Here is a 10,288-nt window from a genome sequence, read left to right on the forward strand (position 1 = left end):
GACAAGTTATAAATTTAAAATTGAGTTAGAATCCCTATTTATAGTAGGAAATGAATCTTTCATTTTATAGATTACTATGTTAGGTCCCGTGCCATGCACAATAACTTTTAGTAATTGTTTCATATTAACAATATGTTTAATTATACAATATAAATTTGTCTAGAATATTATGATTTATAAAAGAGTATGTTAGCCAATATATTTTTAAAATATTTTTTTTTCTCATTTTTAAATCATAAATGAGAAGAAAAAAATATTAAATAAGCAAAAGAAAAAAAAAAAACTACCTTGAGTACACCCGTACACCTACCTCTATGTGAACCCGGGTATATATAAAAGGTGATTGATGATTGGGGCATTTGAAACTACACATTTGTTAATGTGCATTTTTTTTATATACTCGATTTCACTAACAAATTGTATTGGTATCATTTTCTTTAAAAACGTTGGACATTACACCATGTATGTCTCAAATTATGGGAAGAATGTGACTTTTTTTTTTTTGCTTAAATTTATACTCCCTCCGTCTTTAAATTACATTTCTGGTTTTTATTTTGGTTATTCCAAAATTACATTCCTCCTTTTCATTTTTAGTACTAAGTTTTTTTTTTTCCAAATATCCCAAATCAACTCTCTTTTTCTTTTGTATATTTAATGCTTTCTCACTCTTACTATCCTAATCTCACTCTTATTTTCTCTCTCCATTGTTTTTCTCAAGTTTGTACTTCCCATAACTAACCTAATGAATATGATTGGTTCTTAATTTTCAATTAGAAGCATGTTATTGGTCCTTTTTTTTTCAAAGAATTAATGACATGGTATCATTAATCATAAATCTATTTTTGTTTTACTCAAAGACATCATTTAATGTTTTGTATTTCCCATTAAAATATTTCATTATTGTTATTTGTCTTATTCTTTCCTCCTTATTTCCCGTGTAATTTTACAAACAGGAATGTAATTTAGGCACGGAAGGAGTAGTAGTTATATTTTTAATTTTTTGTGGAAGGATACCTCAAATATTTTATTTTAAATAATTTTTAATATTTGATATTCGAACTACTAAGCTTCTAATATGTAATTAAAAAAAATTAATTAAAAAAATAGAATTCTTGTAATATATGACACAAATTCTATATACATATATATATATATATATATATATATATATATATATATATATATATATATATAATTTACTGTATCTACTTATGTTTATATTTTTTTTTATATATTTTTTTTGAAGCAAATCTACTTATGTTTATATAGTTGACAATAGATTATAGAAATATACAACATATCTTTTATAATCTTTTATATATGTATAAATTTTCTACTCCATATTTTTTTTATTGTAATGTATACGTTTTTTTTCCATAATAAATTTTCTTAAAAAGGAAAAAAAAAAAAAAAAAAAAACTAAGGACACAACAGTTAATGACACGTGTCATTGATAGTGTGTCTTTTAGTATAGTTATTGATTGATTGATTGAAGGAAGATAGATTCAAGGGAATATAAAAGAATTTCTAATCTTTAAATATAATTAAACCTTTTTTAGTTTGGTTATTTTCGATTTGCAACAATAAATTTTGGTTGAATTGATTATGAAATTTAAAGGGTAATAAATCACTAATTTACTATTATTTTTAATCTTTTCTTATTTATTTATAAAGCAAAGAAACATTTTATTTATTTAAGTTGTTGTACGTTATTGTTCGATATTTTAGGGTTTTTTAGGCTTTAAATTCCTTTTTTTTTCAATAAATATCTTATTATATTTTAAGGGAAATAAAAGTTTTGGCAGGAATGTTTTAGCTGTGAACGTGACATGTGTACTTATGTGATATTTTTTTTGGTGATTACTTTAGTGTATAGCATTGATTGATTGATTGGAGTTCAAAGTAGGTACAATGACAATTAGCTTAAAAGCTTGTCATTGAAGTTGCTCTTGACTATCATTAACGGTTTTTTTTTCTTTTTTTTTTTTTTACAGGAAGATTGTAGTTGTTACGAGTATTTAACACTCTGTTTTTTCACAATTAGTGCCCAACTTTGACCGAAAATTTCCAATTTTTTTTAAGTTCTATGTTTGAGGCTTGTTTTTATACAACAAAAAACGAGGCTGATTCTAGTTTGGTTAATTTGCTGGTGAGGTTAAAACTTAATAGTTATAGATGTAACAAAATGTAAATGTTTATCTTAAATACAGTACTGTAATACAATACCTAACAAAAGAGGGAGCTCCATTTAATTTTCGTGATAAACAAAAATCATTATTTAGTGACAATTTTATAAATAAATCAACAAAATATCCAATTCTGCATGATATTTTCATAGTTTAAATACTTCCCCTCTCTTTTTATTAAATCTTTGAACGATGATGTAATATTTCTAGGCCAGGGACATGATGTGTACGATATCATTTTGGGTTGGCCTATGGGCAACCAACAACTATTTGTGAACTTTAACCTTTTTTTTTTTTTTTTTGAATAGTTGTAAACTTTAACTTAATATCGTAATATAAGTCCTCCTCCCCCACCCTACCCCCCCCCCACCCACCCAAAAAAAAAAACACTTTCTTAAATAAATCAACATTTAAGAAACTCGCATTTAATGAAATTATTGACTTATTTACAGAATTATCACTAGATAAACACCTTTTTTTTTTTTTAATTATATGAAGATAAAAACTTGTATTTTTTCCTAACAAATAAAGTCGTTGGTATGAATGTATGATGGTATAGAATTATATATCAAGCCATCAAGACAGAGATGAATGGACCAGAATTTGGCCAATTATTTAAGGAAATAAATGTTAGCTTACCTATCTGTCATCTTGGCCATCATAGTTATTGTTTTAGGTACAAATCGTTGTTGGAACCTTTTATGAGTCTGGACCAAAATAGTTATTGTTTTAGGTACAAATATCTTTTATTCCAAATTTCTGTTATAATATATATAAACTAATCATTAAATTATGTAATAGTCGTCAATGTTTTTCTTAAAACATAATTATAAGGTACTGTACCAAGACAGTAGCACAGCATTACAAAGTCTTGCTTGCTTTAACAAAATACAGAGTATTTCCATTATTAAGTCCTTGCTAGAATGTTAGTATAGTAGTACCAACAGAAAAGTCAAGCCATCATAAACTAATGTCTTTCAAGTTTCAACTGAAGGGACGTACATATTTCCTTAAATTTATAAATCTAATGGGATGAGTTTATTTCTTTATTAACTTATTTCCCTTAATACCTATGTATACCCTCCGTGTTTTAATAAGTGTTACACTTTGACCGACTTATAATTTTAAGCAATTTAATTGACTTAAATAAAATAAAAGGTAAGTGGGAGGCAGTTGAAGTATTAAAAAATTGTAAAAGAAAATTAGTAATAGTTGGTTCATGGAGGCGGATGTACGATCCACATGGTGCATCCGCTCCAAAATACAAAAAGGCGGAATGAACATTCAGATATATACTAATGAACATGGTCGTATAAAAGAACATAGTAGCCATTAATAATGTACATGAACATATACATAAAAGAACATAGTGTTCATTTATAATGTACATCAGTTTTTTATGCAACACTTTTTTTTTTTTTTAAAGAAATTTTGTATAATGAAATAGATAAATAGTATAATAAATATTTTTTTTTACCATACATTAATTACAAATCATTTCAAATTTTTTTTTTACCAAAAGTTCACTTTCTCTCTCCAAACAAAACTTCAAACCCATTTAAATTCCTCAAACCTCAAACAAAATTTCAAGAAATTCGAAATTTTGAGGTAAAAATTGTTCAAGATGACAAATAAAAACGATAGGTAAGACCAAATTCGACATTTATACTTGTTTATTTGACATTCATACTTGTTTATTTTGAGTTTGAGTGTTTGTTTTTTATAAATTTGATTGAAAATTGTAATATTTGATTTTATTGAAAATTAATTGCGATTTTGATATAATTTTGTTATTGCAATGAAAAATAAAATGAAATTCTTGAAGAAGATCAACCGATTAATATATTTTGGAAGAAGAAAACAAGCAAATAGACAAATTTAGAAAAAGTTGTAGATCCAAATAATACAATGTACATTAAAATACAGTAAAATGTTCTTTTTCATATACTTACATGATGCAAATAATACAATGTACATAAAACATGTAACCAACATTATAACATATATGTTCATTAGAATATAGTACAATGTACATTATAATACAGTAAAATGTACATTTTCATATACATACATGATCATTTATACCAAAAGTACATTTATTATATGAATAATGTTCTTTAATATTATCTTGTTCTTTACTAATATTACAAATGTTCTTTAGATTTACAAAAAAAAAAACATATAAAAATGGATGTTCTTTATAAAATAGCTATATGTTCTTTACAAAACAACTATATGTTCTTTAATGAATAGCTAAATGTTCATTCTGCCTTTTTTTTTTAAAGAACACTGGATGCACCAAGCATCCGCCTCCACAGAAAAAATTTCAGTTCAATTCATTTCAGTTTATGTTTAATGATATTACTAATGATATAAAGCCAAATTTCATACTTTTAATCTTATATTACAACGACGACAATAATAATGATGATGATGATGAATATTATACGGTTATACCATATTTCACTTAGGATCAAGTTAGCTTTTAAAAAAGACCGTCCCAACTTTTTTTTTTTGGAAAAATTAGAAAAAAATAATCCCAACTTTTATCAATTTTGGTAGAATAATCTCAACTTTCATTTATTTTGGAATAATCCGAACTTTGGGGATCTTCTTTTTCTTCAATCCCAAATACCGGCTCCGGTTGAATGGGTTTCTTGTTTTTTTAAGTGACACGAGTCACGCATTAATTGGTTAAAAAATATAAAAACAAAAAAAAAATTAAAAACAAACAAAATTAAAAAAGAAAAAATCAACCAAACCCCAAATCCGGCCACCCTGCGCCGGTGATGCGACCCAGCTTCTGCACTATCTCCGGCGGCTGCTGCTACTCCCCTCCCCTGCGCCGGTTTCCCCCCACCCCCAACGCTGGTGATGCGACCCAGTTTCCTCCCCTCCTTTTCCGCCGCCACCACCACTCGAAACTCCTTTTTCAGCCACCACCAACACTCAAAACTTCCTTTAAATCTCTCCCCAAATCCCGGAAACCCCTAGCCTAAACACCCTTCCCCACCATCGAAAATCCTAGCCGGTAGGGTTTTCGACGGTGAGGAAGTGGTTGTTGGGGGGAGGGGGTTTCGGGAGTGGGGGAGGGATTACGAATGGAATAGGAGGGGATTGGGGTGGAGGAGGGTCGATACACCGTCACAGAGGGTTTGGGTGGAAAGGGGCACACTGTTTTGGTAGGGTAAGGGAGGGGTTGGCGCGGCTGACGATGGCAGTTGGTGGTGGTTGGGGGGCGGGGTTACGGTGGCAGGAAGGGGATAAAGGGTTTCTGTTTTTTTTTTAAAAATTAATTTTTTAAAATAAAAAAATTTTGGACCAATTGCAGCTTAACACGTGGCACATAACCTATTACAACAGGTCATTGACTTTCACTGATCAGTTTGGGATTGAAGAAAAAGAAGACCCCCCAAAGTTCGGATTATTCTACAATAAATGAAAATTGGGATTAAACTACCAAAATTGATGAAAGTTGGGATTGTTTTTTCTAATTTTTCCTTTATTTATTATTTTTTTTTCATTTTGATAATTTTTTAAAAAGTGTGTTTGTGTTCTTTTGTCATTTTAATATTTTATTTATAATTATATAGTATATGTTTTTCAAATGTTTAGGGGTTCCATATTTTTAATATATTTTTCATAAATGTTATAATATGTATATTTGTATATACACATATATATAATAACAAAATAATCAAAGATCATTAATCCGTAGTTAAAAATCACTAATTAATAAGTTTAGTTTAGTTCAGTTTAGTTCAGCTCATTTCGGTCAATGAGAACATGCCCATAGTTTATTGAAAAATAATGAATGTGAGAGAAACGAAATAATAATAATAATAATAATAATAATATATTACTCCGGATAATGAAACTTTTTACCGAAAAAAAGTGCAACACGGAGAAAGTATATACTACCTCCGTTATATGTTATTTGCAACGATTAGACATTATTCCTCTCTACTTTATGTCAAATCGTTGCAAATAATATGTAACGAAGGTAGTATATAACTTTTATATACTCTATAACTCTTAAGTGATTTATAGTAGATGCTACAGAGTATGATAAGTTTAAATGGTGTCTTTTTAGCTCAGTGGTAGAGCGCGTGGCTTTTAACCATGTGGTCGTGGGTTTGATCCCCACAGACGGCATTTATAGTTTTAATTTTCTTTTTGATGTTTTATTTTAAGATGAGAATAGTGTGTCAAAGGGTCCTTCTTTTTGATGTTTTATTTTAAGATAAGAATAGTTTGTTCTTTTTGATGTTTTGTTTTAAGATAAGAATAGTTTGTCAAAGGGTCCGATTTCATCAAACTAGATAGTTGTAGAATATGAGAATATCCTTAAGTTCCCCTTCTTAATTGGCCTCTTAAAAATCATAACAGGAATTTGAAAATTAAAAACGTAAATATATCACCACTTACCAACAAAACAGAAAAACAGAAAAAGGAATGGAAGAATTACTGTACAGTAACACACTAATTATAATACAATACCTAACAAAAAAAGAAAAGAAAAAGGAATCAAACTAACCAACAAATAATACTATCATTCCAGTATGAAGTATTCAACCAACTAACTAATCAACATGCACAAGAATCAACGATGTTTTCATATATCATAGATACTACATAATAAATATATAGACTTTTATTCTTTTACGGAGTAACAACTCGTTGATTACTAGTCAAACCTAAGACAACGTATTGCTTCTCCTTTATAAATAATTTTGTTTAGAATTCCAAACAATATTTCCTATATAAATCCTGAATTTTTTTGTTGTCATATTTCATCCATAACACAAATTCTTATTTATTCAACTTTTTTTTTTTTTTTTTCCAAGATGGCCGAGAAAAACAACTTAGACAAAGAGAGCAACATACAAGCTCATCATCTAGAGTTGCCAAAATATGGTACTAATCACCACAGCACAATTTACAAGCTAACACTATCGATGAAGCGACAGTTTAGTCCACAAGTATGCACACCTATCCCGTCCCCTGAAGGGGCGGGGGAGGTGAGGAATTTGCTCCAACGTTTAGTCGAAATCGACAACGAAAGCCGGGAGCTCCTTGGTAAGGTGTTTTCATTGTTAGAGAAAGATGAGAGTCTCGAAACTTTCGTGAAAAAGAGAATTGAAGATCCAAAAGTTAGTAGGATGTGGCAACTTGTTGAACAAGTCCTTGCTTGTCAAGAAGGTGAATCTAATCTTAATGAGGTGATTAAGGGAGATGATAATTCAAGTAATTATGATACTTATAGTACTAATAAGAGTATAATAGAAAATGATGGATTGGAGGAAGAAAAAAGGAATGAGAGGTTCAAAGTTAGAAATATTAGTAGTGGTAGTCAAATTGGTTGTCCTTCTACACTACTACAACCTAGCTTGTCAAAGTAAAAATTAATTGTAATCCTCTGGTGTTCTTTTTATGAGGGTTTTTCTGGTTACCTCTAAGGTTTTTCTTATGGATGATTTTTCTAGCTTCTATTGCTAGATTTTTACTTTTGTTTTGAAAGTTTTCCTTTACACTTCTCTCTTTTCTCTCTAGTTTGGATTGTGTATCTTTTTAGGGGCTTCCACTGATATTCTTACTGATGGCAAGTCCCAATTTTTTTAATCTCTTTAATAGATCCTTTTTTAAGATAGTGGTTAATTTTTTATGTTTATTTTCTTTATATGTTCATCTGGTTATGATTGAAAATCTAGAGATTTAAAATCTCCGAAAGTATCCAAAACACAATATGAGTATTTTTACTCAAGCAACAACGCATCAGCGGATTTCAACCAAATTAATACATGCTAATTCATATGTTGTATTGCTTCGGATGAAGTTTTTAATCAAGGATCAATCGTTGATCGAATCTGCGATGTAATTAGTTCAAAGGTGATGTGTACTTGTGTTAGAATTTTAGCTTTTTAAGGAAGTTTGTAAATATCTTTTGACTATATTTTGGAAGATTATTATAAAGAAGATTACTTTATGGGATTTTACATATCTCAATGGGACTCAATCTATTATGTTTGGTGTGTATTACAAATATTGAATTGAATAATTAAATTGTGTGTGTGTGTTTTCTTTTCGGTATCACTTAATTAGTAAGTAGGAGGCACTTGAAACCGTATGAGTAAACATCACCGGTTGTTTGATTATGTTGTATGACTGTATCATTTTATTCATTTTTACGACACTGTTACTTCCTCCATTTCCTTTTTCTTTATTGTTTAACTTGTTTATTAGAGAATTTTTGATGAAAAGCTACAATACCTTGTAAGTTATAACTTACCTTAATTGACACATCAAACATTTAGCTAATATACTTTGTAGCTACAAAGTGCTTTAATGGTGAGCAATAGCATATTGAAGCTTCTTGGAAAAAAAATATGTAAATTATTAAAATAGTTTTTATCAAGCACATGTCATAATTTAAGTGGATAAAGTTTTCTTTGAAAAATCAAGTAATGTAGCTTGTTCTTAATCTAGTTACATCAATAATTTAGCTCCAATGGTAAGCTACATGTTTTTTTATTTTATATAGTTTGCAAGCAAATCCCTTTCACATACCACTGGAGACGCTCTTATTTGCGTAATCATGCAAGAAATTTTTGTCATATTTTATAATTCAATTAGTAACTAATGTAAAAACATTTAGGCCTAATTGACAGTGCAAAAAATCATAACATACATATAAAATACGATAATTTATTGTCTCTCATTTAATGATGAAAGAGACTAGTGTGATGGTTGTCAAAAAAAAAAAAAAATCTAGTGTGCTAATAAATAAAAACAACGATTGTAGAAGTCTTTTGAAGATCAAATATATTTTCGTCGGCGGCGGACCCATGAAGGCATAACCTTGAAACAAAAGGTTGTTTAAAGAGATCTGTTATCTTAAATGTCATATATGTAGGGTCTGTTCTGATTTGCTGAACTAAATAGAATTAAACTGAATTGAACTGAACTGAACTGATTGGAGCTAAACTAAGCTGAAATTAATTGTTTATGAGCGAAGGAAATTAGGAACTGAACTGAACTAATTGGAGCTGAACTGAAATTAAGCTGAAGAGAACAGGCTTGAAGTAACAGGTCTCTTAAGGTTTTGAATTTTTATTTTTTAAAAAAAAATAAAACTACTTATACTTATATTTGTGCATAATTATTAATTTTCTATACATCCATTTTTTTTCCTTTAAATGGCTGTCATTTAAGTTGTAGAATATTATAAATAGTAGAATCTATGATTTTAAAGTTATAATATATATATATACGAAAAATATACGAAAAATAACGAAAAATATAAACTACGTCTATTCTTAAAGAATTCTTTATTTGATGAAATTCTTCCCATTTTTATTGCACTTTTAATTTCAATGCACATATTTATTTGGTAAGTATATATTTATGAGTAAAGCAATAATTTATACGGAGTATTATATAAATAATTTCATAGATTTATATTTCATTTTTATAAATAGTATACCAGTTGGCAGTTGCGGATCCAATATGGATTCAATGGGTTCAGCTGAACCTTTAATTGATCAAGGAAAAAAATCGGAAAAAATAAAATAAAAGGGTTAAATAGAAAACATTGCAGTACACTGGTATGCACCTAGTGATGTAATGGTGGACCGGTGGGGGCTTAAATTTTTTAGAAGGTTTGATTTTTTATATTTTATTTTTTTTGAAGTTGTAAATTTGTTAGTTATTTGTAAAATTGTTGATTAAAGACTTGAGGTTGTAGCATTGAGTGAAGTTTTAATATACCAATATTGTTGAATTGCATCTCAAAATTGTTGATGGAACTTGTAAAATTGTTGATTTAAGCTGTTCATTTGTTGATTAAAGTAGTAAATTTGTTGATTAAAGTGGTGAAGTTGTTGATTGACGATGTAAAATTATTAAATGAAATGAGTATTGGTTTTTTTTTTTAAACAACAACATGAGTATTGGTTAAATGACGTGAAATAGTAAATGTTAATATAAATATAATTTGGCCTTTTTACAACTTGGAGATGAAGGACATGTTCGGCAAAATATAGCTATGAAGCTAGTTGTAGCTGTGAAGGTAGCTGTGAGCTGTGTATGTAGCTGTTAGCTGA

At 28.7% G+C, this 10,288-nt stretch overlaps 1 non-coding gene across 1 annotated transcript; it reads left to right on the forward strand.

Annotated features, from left to right (window-relative positions):
• Nucleotides 1–6,269: 6,269 nt before the first annotated feature.
• Nucleotides 6,270–6,341, forward strand: TRNAK-UUU. Its single transcript has one exon. It is a non-coding gene; the product is annotated as a tRNA-Lys (tRNA).
• Nucleotides 6,342–10,288: the final 3,947 nt, after the last annotated feature.

Source organism: Chenopodium quinoa, unplaced genomic scaffold (genome assembly GCF_001683475.1).
Source record: "Chenopodium quinoa cultivar QQ74 unplaced genomic scaffold, ASM168347v1, whole genome shotgun sequence".
Classification (NCBI taxonomy): Eukaryota; Viridiplantae; Streptophyta; class Magnoliopsida; order Caryophyllales; family Amaranthaceae; genus Chenopodium; species Chenopodium quinoa.